General features: G+C 41.2%; 1 protein-coding gene across 4 annotated transcripts in view; it reads right to left on the minus strand.

The window, feature by feature from the left end:
• Fars2 (phenylalanyl-tRNA synthetase 2, mitochondrial) overlaps positions 1-13285 on the minus strand; it is a 392490-nt gene that overhangs the window by 367529 nt on the left and 11676 nt on the right. The gene's annotated exons all lie outside the window — the stretch shown is intronic.

Below are 13285 nucleotides of genomic sequence, written 5' to 3' on the forward strand. Positions count from 1 at the left end.
GGCAATTAGTGGGCTCAGTCACTTTAAAAGACATGATCCCTGAAGACACTCAGGTGTCAATGCCACACACTGGCCTGAACAATGGCTATGGATACAAGTTTAACATGCATAGTCAAACTCTCAGGAAGAAAAAGGAATGATCACCAAGAGCAGGAAGTGGCAGAAACTGGAATTATTGTATAGGAGATTCAGACTTTGATCTGAGATGTTAACAAAAAGAAGTTCTGAAGAAAGCACAGAGGTGATATGTACCCCATAATGTCACTGGACGAAAGGTCAGTGAACAGCATATGCAAAAATGACTCAGGTGGTAAATTCTCCTGCTGTATGCTTCATCACAACACAAACATCCATACAGACTTTATCTTTAACACAGCAAAGGGTACAACGCTAAGCTCTTTTCATCTCTTATTTGGAGACTTGAATGAGACAACATAACACAAAGAAGTCTACTATCACTCTAGGCCACACCACCCTGGGCATATCTAACCTCAGCAAATCTAATTAGAGTTTAGTTTGTTCTAATTCCTCACGAAATTTTACCTTCACTTGGAAAATACTAACATGTTGGTCCAGTTCAATGTGACAACTCTCTTTTTAAATCTTACTCTTCACTTGAAAACTGGTTGTCCTCTAAGAGCAATCCACGCTGATGATCACAGACATATAAACAATAATCCATGCTGATGATCACAGACATACCTTAAACAATAATTTACACAAAGAGCAAAACACCTGAATGCAAAGTAAATTCAACTGTATTTCAAAAGACATAATCTCTCAAACTTGAGCTCAGGACAGCTCCAATCAAATTAATATGATACAAGTAAAATAATAAAAGCAATAACTAGAAGAAAATGAAGTAAGAAAAAGTCCTAAGTTATTATGAAGACAATAAAATCCTCTAACGATGTCAAGTAAAGCACACAGCCTAACAGCTATGTATAGAAAATGACTTATACACATAGTACTACCTTTACATGACCTTTCGGCCTCCAAACAGTACCAGCATTTGCTGGCACAGTAGTCAGTGACAATATTTTTAATTGTCAGAAATCAATCAAATTTCATCCTGAGGATATGTGTTTATTGAGTACAGTAATCACTATCTACCTGTGACTCGTTAATTAAAGTCATATAAAACAGAAAGTCTGTCCCTCGGTTCCAGTCATGCTACAAGCACTCCAGAGACACTTGTGGTGGTGGCTGGCATACTAGAGCAAAATAAGGAATGCATCCACACCAGACTGTCTGCTAGATACTCCTCTAGAGCTACTCAACAGACCTAAGTGCCTTTTTTCTGAAATATGCCATTTTCCTATTTCCGTCAACGAATGCTTGTGGGGTACCTGTCTGAGATGGGCTGTGCTAACTGCAGACAAAGACCAGGAAAGAATGCTGCAATTTGAGAAAGAGATAATAGAAATCTTAAAGGTAGGAATGGGGAACCATATTTTTAGATAAAAAATGACCAGGGCAGCATTATCTAAGGAAGCAAGATTTAAGTCAAGATTAGACAGATAAGTCTTGAAAAAGACGAGACACAAACCAAGTTTCAAGACCCAGGGAACTGAGTACCATGGTAGTCAGGGTAGGACTGGCTAAGCATTTTCCTAGACACTAAATTTAGTACATTTTGTAGCTGTCTCATTAACTTGAAACACCAGGCAAAGAATTTAACTGACACTCAAATCTATTCCACTGGGGAAGTTAGAGCTCGGCCCATACATAACCCACAGAGGCCCTCCTTCTTCTTCTAAATCACCTGTCGTTTTGTAATCTCATTTCTTGAAGCATCAGCTTCTGAGTGGGCATGTACTGAAAGAGCTATTAATTTTGCTGTTTCGTAACAAAGAATAGAGAGGCTTAAATGAGCTTCTAAATTACTGTGAATTTTAACTAGCTGTGTCCTTCCATGCCACTATTAAAATGGGCAATGGGGATATTTTCATCACAGGCTGAACACCTTCTTTTTAAGGGCATTACCATTATTTTCACCAAAGATGAACAACTTCACAGAATTCAACAGTATCAAGCTGCTTGGAGTAATAAGACAGGGTGAAAAATCCTTCCCAATTGGTTCAATATGGTAGGCCCCTCAGCAATATGGGAATGGCTGGGGGAGATGCTTAAAAGCCCTCATCCTTTAGAAGACTAGGCTGATGACAAACTTTAAACACTGCAATCCCTCACTGCGTGTCTGAGGGGGGTCCCTGCAGGTATCCAGGCAGGAAAATAAGCACTCAAAGAGATGAGAATGAAAATCCAATACAGATTGATTTCGTCAATCTTGATCAGACTTTGGGGAGTTTAACATCAGGTGGTCCATTGTCAGTATATTTAAAACAGCATGATCTGGGAAAAGGTTTCCAGGAAACAATCAGTCCAATCAGTGCAATTCCGGGTACACACTAAAGCTTAAGGGTGACCACAGAGACACTCCTTTACACAGTACCTGTGACCAGGAGGGTGGTCTATAGCTAAAGGGCCTAACTCTAGTGTAGTCTCTAACAACACTAGAGATCAGCAGATCATAAGGTACATGTGACATCTCCCCTAAAGATGAATAACAGTTTAGGGAGGGAAGAGTCAGGGATAATTATTCTGGGGCATTTCAGTGAGGTCTGTCTCTATAGCAAAGGTGGGTGAGGTCTGTCTCCACAGATAGCAAAAAGATCACTAGGTCATTAACAAAATTCAGTTTTCTGAATGGAATGCAGGTATTTGATTTTTATCTCTTCCAAATAAAAATCAAATGTGAAAAGTGTGCCATAACACGCTTGCAGCTTGATTTGGTTTGGATTTCTTAGCCTTACTGAACTAAAGGCATAAATTAACAGAACCCAACGAGAGGAAAGAGCTGTAAAGATAATGCTAAAGAATGTCCTTTAAATCCACACATCGAAACACTCATGGGCAGAGACTTTCAGTCTAAACGTATTTCATAATTAAAACTGAGCTTCTTTCAAGCAAAATATCACTAACATGGGCCTTCTGAGTAAAGTTTCAGATTACTGCACTCATGCACTGTTTCAGGAGATCAAAGGAGAGGAATAAAAGTGTTCTTAAACTCTACAGCAGTGGTTCTTAACCTTCCTGATGCTGCAGCCCTTTAATACAGTTCCTCACGTTGTGGTGACCACCTACCATAAAATTATTTTCATTGCTACTTCATAACTGTAATTTTGCTACTGTCATGAATCATAATGTAAATTTCTATGTTTTCCAGCGGTCTTAGATGACCCCTGTGAAAGGATCACTCGAAACCCAAAGAAGTCATGACCCACAGGTCAAGACCACTGCTCCTCAGGGTTCCTCCGAGTAAAAAGTGAGCAGACAATTTCACTTCATTTTAAACTGAAGAAAAGCAGAAGTTGATTTGGCCGCCCCACAGAAACTGAAAAAGAAAACTCCCTGCAGACTTACATGGTCATATTCAGACCCTCTGTGCTTCAAGATAATAGTGAGACAACTGAAAATGTCAAAAGTTGGTGCCTTTGTTTAGGTTATGATTTGGATTAGGAAGAGACAGACTATACTTTAAAGAAAGAAATTCTTTAGAGAAGTAATGTGTAGTTTAAACAGGCTGAATCAGAACACCAACTCACAAATGTTGTTTTCTCAACATTTTCCTCATTTGCTAGAGTAGAAATATTGGAAACAGGCTATATATTCCTTAAAATAAGAGTGTGAAGATTGACAAAATGGTGTTAGGAATATATGGGGGGGGGGAATGGAGTGTTGAGCAAGAAAAAAGAGCAATATTCTTCCACTTGATGAATTAAGCACTCAGCAGACAACCAAAGTACCGTATACACCTGAAAAACAGTCACCCTAAACCTGGTATTTCTAATAAGATGGCAATTTCATAAAAACTTCGTTCAACTTTAGTATTTCCAGCACACTCTATGCCCTATGGAGATAAATTAGGAAATAAAAGCATTTTTAAAAAGCATTTGGGCACGGGCATGCTTAACTTTAACAAGTTCTGCTGCACTCTGCTCTGAAATTCTACCTTTCTTGTAAGCAGATGTGTTCTTGTAACTTAAAAAGAAAACATATTTACAGTCAGAGCACCTCCAAACCTCTGAAGCCAATCCACTTTATTTCAAATGCAAGACACTCTGCAGTTCTACGTGACCACTTTGGTTGGGCTTTGGTTTCTTTTAAGTCTTTCAAATGGTCAAGGTCTGCACGTGGCCTGTACTGAGTAGATGTCTACACCAAAGCAAATGTCTCCACCTGACTAGTGTCAGAGAAACTACTGTGAACCAGTGAAGTCTGCAAATACACAAGCTTTTAATAAAACTCTAAGGCATTCATTTCCTGTTGCTTTAACCCACTCCTTTATCACCAAATATTCCAGGAGCAGAAAAAGTTGAAGTTAATTACAGAGAAGCATCCAACTGAATCTTGCTTAAATACGAGAAAAGGTAAATAATCTTGCACCACAGTATTCTGAGGTTGGGTAGTGAACATAGTGGGCACAGGTGGACATTATTTCAAGGCATATCAATCAAATCTTGTCCCTGGGCTGCATGGTTTATAGAGAAAGGAACATGAAGACAGAAAGAAATCCTGGTCCTCCCTAGCTGGTAGAGTGTCAAGACATCGCCTCTCCCTGACAGCCCCCACTTGCATGGTGATACAGCCATGTGTGTGGAAGGTATATCTCTGTTTCACTAATGGTGCACAACAGCCTATGCTTAATTGGGAGATACAATCTATATAAACTGAAGCTAGAGTGTGGATGCTCCTCCACTCATAAAGGGTTACATCCCAGTAAACTCATGCACAAGAACTGATCTGCACTGTCAGCTTGACATGATGTGGAACTGCCTAAGAAACACTCAGCTGACCCTGTCTGTACAGTATTTCCAGAGAGGTTAACTGAGGAGGGGAAACCCACCATGAATGTGGATAATAAAGAGAGGAAAGAAGAAAGCAGGCTGACGACTTAGAATTCATTTCTCTGTGCTTCCTGACTACAGATGCAACCTGACCAACTATCTCTTACTCTAGTTACCATGACTTCTCTGAAAAAATGGACCATAACCCCTCAGCCTATGCGCCAACATAAACCCTTCTTTGACTTTTTTAAAGGAGGTTCCAGGTATTTAGTCACAGCAATGACAAAATGACTAATAGACCATGGCAAAATTAAATTAACAAAATCTGAAAACGCATTTAAACCACCTATGCAAAATATTCTAGCTCAGCAACATAGAATAATGGCTCTCTCGCCCGGTAACTGCAGGCCTGACTAAAAGGACTAACTCACTGCCAACACACAGCATCTAAGAGAAGATCTTCTCACACATCCCTAGCCCTGCAGAAATTTAAATTCAAACTTCTAAGTACACATTTCTACAAATCAACTCAATGTGAATGTACATTGGTTTTGTACCATAGTAAATTCCAAAAAAAAAAAAATCATAACTCACCATCCTAAGTCACTGACTAGCTATACTTTAAGAGATAAAATTCACTGGCAAATATTTTTTCATTGTTACTGGACACTGAACTCAGGGCTCTGGGCAAGTCAGGTGAGCTTCCAACACTAAGCTATATATATCCTAGCCCTTTTGCACTTTTCTATTTGAAACAAGGCCCAAGCTGCTCCTGCTCATCAAAAACGTAACACATAGCCGGGCGGTGGTGGCGCTCGCCTTTAATCCCAGCACTCGGGAGGCAGAGGCAGGCGGATCTCGGTGAGTTCGAGGCCATCCTGGTCTACAAGAGCTAGTTCCAGGACAGGAACCAAAAAGCTACGGAGAAACCCTGTCTCGAAAATCAAAAAAAAAAAAAAAAGTAACACATAGCTGAGGCAAGCCTGAAACTAGCAACCCTCCTGCTCCTGTCTCTCAAGTACCAAGGAATACACACATGGGTTACTAGACCTAACTCATTTTGAGATGTGTGTGTGTGTGTGTGTGTGTGTGTGTGTGTGTGTGTGTGTGTGCGCGCGTGTGCATTAAAAAGAGGAACACGCTAACATCGGTTGAGAAAACAGCGAAGAGTACAGAAGAGGCTCTGACTTCAAAACTTTCCCAAGGCTGGCATGCCCTAGACCAGGTGTGGGCAATAGCTGTGATCTCACGAGAGGTTCATGTCCTGGGGCAGTACTAAGATCATCAGTTCTCAGCTTTCCCCACATAGCAGATTAAGTAAGAAGCTATTTTAAAATTTCCCTTTCAAGGTACAGCCTCCAATTACTTTGATCAATTGTGGAGCACAGGTTTCCTGACAGTAATTTTACAAACACCCAATGACTATAATGATCAACCACTGCTGTCAACTGCCAATTTACAAATTTCCAAGAGTGTGAGGCCCAAAATGCCTCAAACTGTTGCTCAAATTGTCCACAGTTGTTTGATTCAACTTGAGAATTCATGAAATACCTAGCATCCTACTCAAAAAATGCTCTGCTGTATATTCCAAATGCTATTTCTGCAATTCAGACTGCAACCAGTACATAACTGCAGTTTAGGAGGCTGTGACTACCCTTAAGTTTTTCAAGTGTCTAGATTTCCACAGTGTCACTTTGAATGCAAATACTACAGCATATGATATTTCATAACGAGCTAAATTTTGAGATGCGTCAAAACTCTTTAATAAAAATTGTTGTATTTTGCAAAGAAGTCTTAGTGTTCTATTGTTGTGAGGAGATACCGTGACTAAGGCAACTCTTACAATAAAAGCACTTAACTGGGGGCTTGCTTACAATTTCAGAGGATTAGATTAGTCTGTTATCATCGTGGCAGGAAATATGGTGCCACACAAACAGGTATGGTGTTGGAGCAGAAGCTGAGAGCTACACCCTAATCCACAATGGGGCGGGATTGGGGGAAGAGTGGGGAGCCTGGGCCTAGTGTGGGCTTTTGAAACTCACAAGGACACACTTGCTCCAAGAGGGCCATCTAATTCTTCTATTCCTTCCAAACAGTTCCAAAAGACCTGTGGGACCATTCTTATTCAAACCACCATAAAGTGAAAAGCCAGGAGTACTGGTCATTTTCAGAAAGCTTCTAACTTAGTTTCACATCATCTCCATAAAGTCTGACTAAAGAGCACTTCCCCCCACAAGTAGGGATATAAATCTAAGGTGTTGTACCTGTAACATCTGATTTAGCTGTATAGATTTGCTGTTAGGAAATTGAAATAATGAGGTACATATATTATGAGAAGACTGGTTAAATTGGGTAGAAAGAAGTCAGGGTGCAACACTCACTGTGACAAGTCTCAAGATTAAAGACAAAATCAATCCTAAAAACTGCTTAATAAGACAGAGAAAGGTCAAGTAAAGGGCTCACTCTTCCTTAGCATTAGCTTTTCTCTCCAACCCAAGGGGCTCTCCATCTGAGTGCTATACCTCGAGCTCTGAAAGGCACATAAGGCATCTGCATCATCCTCCTGAGCTCAGAGGTTCAATACAAAGGGTTGATGAGAATTGGCTCGGGCACACAAGTACAGGGGCAATGAACAAACACAGATGCCTTCTGCCATTTTAGGCAGCTACTTAGCCTGCTGACATAATGTCCCTGAAGTATTTCCTTCCTTCCTTCCTTTCTTCCTTCCTTCCTTCCTTCCTTCCTTCCTTCCTTCCTTCCTTCCTTTTCTCCTTTTCTTTTAGATAGGGGCCTCACTACCAAGGATGGACTGAACCCATTTTTCCTTCTCCACATTTCTGGATCTTTGGTACAGGTAGAGCTCAAGTACTGATAGTTTTTTGTTGTTGTTTTGTTTTGGTTTGGTTTTGGTTTTGGTTTTTCTGCCTAAAAGAAAACCAGTGGACAAATAAAACCAGAAATAGCTCCATCTGTCAGTTAATACAGCCAGGGCCTAAAAACTGACAAAACCAGCATGACCTTCAAGATGACGTAAACCCTTTCTGCTGCATAGAAACATGAGGAAGTACACATGTGAGGGAGTGAGGTTTAAAGCCAGACACACCAGGAGTTCAAATCCCAGCTTCGCCATCAGCTATGAGGAACTGGCTCCTGTGTGGATCCTTTCAGCTCCAGTTTTGACATGAGAAATAAGGAATAAGGAAAAGCTAGGAAAGCAGGGATTTGAAACTGAGAGCTGTGCCAACCACAGCCAAGTTGCTGACAGGGAGGAGAAGCTCACTATCCCATGCACAAGAAGTAATCAATACAGTGTTTCTCAAAATATCAGGGCTGCAAACAAGCTCCACATTTTCTGAGGCCAAAAAAAAAGATAGCTGATGGCAAATTACAGAAAACTCTTTGCTCTTGTGCTACACACTGTGGCCAGCCATGGCAAACTCTGACGCAGACAGAAAGGATGAATCTGAACATTAGAGAAAAAAGCCTGAGAGGACTGGCCATCTCACGTCAGGGTAGAAAGGAATACTTAGCCAAGAAAGAATCCAAACCCCATAACTAACAGATGACTATGGCTTCAGGGTCCAGCGGCCTTGGGTTCAAAGTCCAGCTTCAACGCCGCAGGAAAGTAAACTCCCCTGAAAGTAAACTCCCCTGCAAGCTTCAGCTTACTGTCTATTAGGCAGCAACCACACTGCTTTCTCCAGAGTTCCCAGTAGAAATATGAGAGATATATGAGATCTCAAAGCTCGCCTCCATAGTGACACACTTTTACCAACGGCTTCTATACTCCCTGTGGGCATTCGAACACATGAGTCTATGGGGGTCATTCCCATTCAAGCCACCACACAGTCCATCGTTGTGGGGAAGGTGCGTGGCAGGAGCAGGAGGTGTTGATCACCTTGTATTTTCAGTCAGGAAGTAAAGGGCAACAAGTGCTTTTCTTAACTAACTTTCTGCTGTCTTTCATTCTGGAACCACTCACATTCCAGGTAGGTCTTTCTGTTTCAATGAACCAACTCTAGGTAGTTCTTCACAGGCATGCCCAGTGATTTCTTCCCATGGTGGTTCTAAATCTCATCAAATTGACAATCAAGATTAACCATCACATGATCACTGTTTGATAATATCTTCATAACGGTCTTTAGACTAAGGCAGCTCTCATTCCTAGTTATTACCTTACTCTACTTTCTTTCCATGCTTTTGCTAGTAGACTCGATTACAGTGTAGGGATGATACCTTTTGCATACATCTGTCTGTCTGTCTCCTTGACTTCTCACCATAATATTTTTGTCTGTTATTTGGTGATGTATATATAATCCATACGTTGAGCACACCCCTCCTCCCCACCCAAGATGTATGTCAAGTACAACCCAACATCTCAATGTCTGCTTAAAATTGCCATTATTGGGGGTAATATGCCCCTGGTTGAAATTTGGTCCCTTATCCATGCCTTCTAAGGACCCAGTCATGGAGAATGGTGGTGACATATAGATATTTTGTATTGTTTTGTTTTTCATTTCTCTGCTCGTTCAGACTGAGACTCCTGCCAATACAAGGGGAAGGAGAGTAAAGGTATTCAGTAGTTCTGTGTTCGCTGGGTGGATTAGTCCGCTAAGTGTTTAACAGGCATTTCCATGGGCTTTCAAAAAATAAACCCTGATTTGGTCCTCCCACCTCCACCTTCCTTTAGTTAAACAGTTCCTCTTTGGTTTTCTATGTCCTCTTTGTCCTGGCTCATCTGGGGTCCTTTCACAGAAGACATGTTCTTGGTGCTATTTGTTCCTATTATAAAAGGTGAAGTTTCTCTGATTTCCCTCTCTGCTTCTCTATCCTTTCTGTATAGGAGGGCTACTGATTTTTTTGAGTTGATCTTGTAACCTGCCACATCACTGAAGGTATTTATCAGCTGTAGGAGTTCTTTGGTAGAGTTTTGGGGGGGTCACTAATGTACACTATCATATCATCTGCAAATAACAAAAGTTTATGGAAGAATGGATAAAGAAAGTGTGGAATATATATGCATTAGAGTACTACTCAGTGGCAAAAAAACAATGACATCTTGAATTTTGCATGCAAATGGATAGAAATAGAAAACACTATCCTGAGTGAGGTAACCCAGACCCAAAAAGATGAATATGGTATGTACTCACTCATTAGTGGATTCTAACCATAAATAAAGGAGCCTATAATTCGGGATCCTAGAAAAGCTAAATAAGAAGGTGAATCCCCTCCCCCCCAAAAAAAAACATATAGTTATCCTCCTGGATATTGGAAGTAGACAAGATTGCCAGGCAAAAATTGGGAACTTGGGGTGGAGTTGGGGTGGGAGTAAGGGGAGATGGGGAGAGAGAAGGGAGAAGAGGAGGAGGGGGAGAGCTTGGGGGAATGGAACAGTTGGAATGGAGGAAGGGTGGATATGGGAGCAGGGAAGTAGATATCTTAATTAAGGGAGCCATTTTAGGGTTGGCAAGAGATTTGACTCTAGAGGGGTTCCCAGGTGTCCAAGGAGATGTCCCCAGCTTGTTCCTTGGGCAGCTGAGGAGAGGGTGCCTGAACTGGCCCTATCCTATAGCCACACTGATGAATATCTTGCATATCACCATAGAACCTTCACCTGACGATGGATGGAGATAGAGGCAGAGTGCACATTGGAGCACTGGACTGAGCTCCCAAGGTCCAAATGAGGAGCAGAAGGAGGGAGAACATGAGCAAGGAAGTCAAGACCACGAGGGGTGCGCCCACCCACTGAGACGATGGGGCTGATCTAATGGGAGCTCACCATGGCCAGCTGGACTAGGACTGATGGAGCATGTGATCAAACCGTACTCTCTGAATGTGGCTGACAATGAGGGCTGACTGAGAAGCCAAGGACAATAGCACTGGGTTTTGGTCCTACTGCATGGACAGCCTAGTCTGTTTGGATGCTCACCTTCCTAGACCTGGATGGAGGGGGAGGACCTTGGACTTCCCACAGGGCAGGGAACCCTGACTGCTTTTTGGACTGGAGAAGGAGGAGGAGGAGTGGGGGGAGGGGGAGGGAAATGGGAGGAGGGGAGGAGGTGGAAATTTTTAATAAAAAGAAAAAAAAATGGATAGATTCAAAATGGAGTTGTTTGTATACAAGAACTATCTATATCACAAGACACTGAGAAACAAAGCCTTATACAACAATAGGTGTGCAAGGCCTTCTATCCAGTAACTGTCTGCTCAGCCTTGGACCGGCGTCAACCATATTACTAATTCTCAAATATCCTTAAAATTAATATTCTGACCCATGAATTAATTTAAAACATCTCTACAACTTTCATCTGCCCATAAAATTCTATGTACCATTTAAAGTCATCTATGTTCCAGGCAAAGTCATACCCACCCCTTTTAATATGCTCCAAGCAAAGCACAAAAATTCAGCACTGCAAAGCTTATTAACAATAAATATAATTATTCTTCAGCACGTCTCTGTGACACCAATAACCTATCATTATACAATCATTTTAGACTGTAGGGTTAAGGGGGAGAATGAGGTGTTAGAAGAAGTACTGAAACCATAAAGGTATGATTTAAATGACAACCAGGGTGCAGTTAACTCAAGACGTGACATTGAATCTAAGTGATCCTGAATCAAATGAAAACCATGGGAGACAAATGATTTTTCTAGAAAAAGACTTTTGTGTACAAACATTGTTAAGTGAAAAGAAGCTTAGTCTATGTGTATACATAATATATTTCTGTAAAACAACAAATGCACGAAAATATTCTAAAACTCCCTAAGTAGCAAAGACAACCTCAAAATATGTAGCAGCCAATTCTAAAACAAAGCTTAGCAAAGCTGAAGAAAAAGCACTCAGCCTTAGTTTAGGCACTGTTGCAGTTTGGGTGTAAAATGCTCCCATGGGCTCATATGTTGAGACAGCTGGTTCCCAGCTAGTGGCACTGTTAGGAACACTGGAGAATGTTTAAGAGATGAGGGCAAGCTGGAAGAAGTGGGTAACTTGAGGGGGTGTTGGATTACCACGACTGCCTAAGACCATTCATTTTCAGGACCTAGGCAATGGTCAGGAGGATGGACAGCAAAATTCTCTCAAATTCACAACCAACTAAACATCTGATGCATTCATAGCCAACTAACAGTATGTCAAATTCACCTGATAATTTTCACAGGTGAGTCACTTAAGAGTTTAGATCAATTAATTAATTAATTAATTAGATCAACCACTGATGTTCATTGATCAAATACTATGTGAAAAGCTAAAAGCAAAGTGTTGGGGAAATGATGGTAATCAGAGAGTCTCCATCCATCCTCAAATCTTCAGCCTAGCAGCCAAGAACAATACTAACTGAATAACCACATAAAGAAGCATGCAACTCCGGCAAGACCTCTCTAGTAAATTTTGTTGCTTTTTACAATAAATAACACCCCCTCCCAGCTTGGCTTTGTTGCATGCATTTCTATGTGTGCAGGCTACATCAATACTGATCCCCAACTTTCACACCTACCCACTGAGAAGCGCTTGCCTCTAAAAGTTAAGCAGGTGACTCAAACTAAATAATCATAACCCCATCCCTGAGAATGTATTGCCTCTGGGATGGATGAGCATCCATGTTGATTAAGACAATGGAAGAAAAGAATAGAAAGGTGGGCACCCCTTCTCCAGAAGCTCGGTTCCTCTTCTCAAGTTCTAGAAACAAGCACTCAAGAACTGGCGGTAAAAACAAAGATAGGCTGCAAACCTAAGGACTAAACAGACATTGGAAAAGACTTGTTAGGGAAAAGAACAAAACCAGGTCTTTGGCAATGTCACACAAACCAGTCAATTTATTTTTTCAATTAAAGAAGGTAGGTTAATGTAGTATCTCTTAACTGAGATGAGGAGGAGGAGCTTGCCAGGTAGATGGATAGTCCTAGCACAGGTCCAGGGCAGAGAAGGGAGACGTAAAAAAAAAAAAACCAACAACAACAAACTAGAAAATCATATATTGCTATTGCTGTTGGACAATGGTCTTGTACCCTGTAAAGATTTGTCGCTTGTATTGGTTTAATAAAATGATGACTGGTCAGTAGCCAGGCAGGAAGTATAGGCAGGGCAACCAGAATAGGAGAATTCTGGGAAGAGGAAAGGCTCAGTCTGCAGTCGTCACCCAGATGCAGAGGAAGCATGAGAATGCCTCACTGATGAAGGTACCAAGCAACATGGTTAAGACAGACAAGAATTATAGGTGAATTTAAGATGTAAGAGTTAGTTAATAAGAAGCCTGAGCTAATAGGCCAACCAGTTTATAATTAATGTAGGCCTTTGTGTGTTTCTTTGGGACTAAACAGCTGCAGGACCAGGCAAGACAGAAAACTCTCTCAACAACATATTAAAGTAATACTGGCTGGAATAGGCTGGAAAATCAGCCAGGAACAACAGGATCTTGCTGGCTGTGCTTGGAGTTCA

This window comes from Microtus pennsylvanicus, chromosome 4, assembly GCF_037038515.1.
Source record: "Microtus pennsylvanicus isolate mMicPen1 chromosome 4, mMicPen1.hap1, whole genome shotgun sequence".
NCBI lineage: Eukaryota > Metazoa > Chordata > Mammalia > Rodentia > Cricetidae > Microtus > Microtus pennsylvanicus.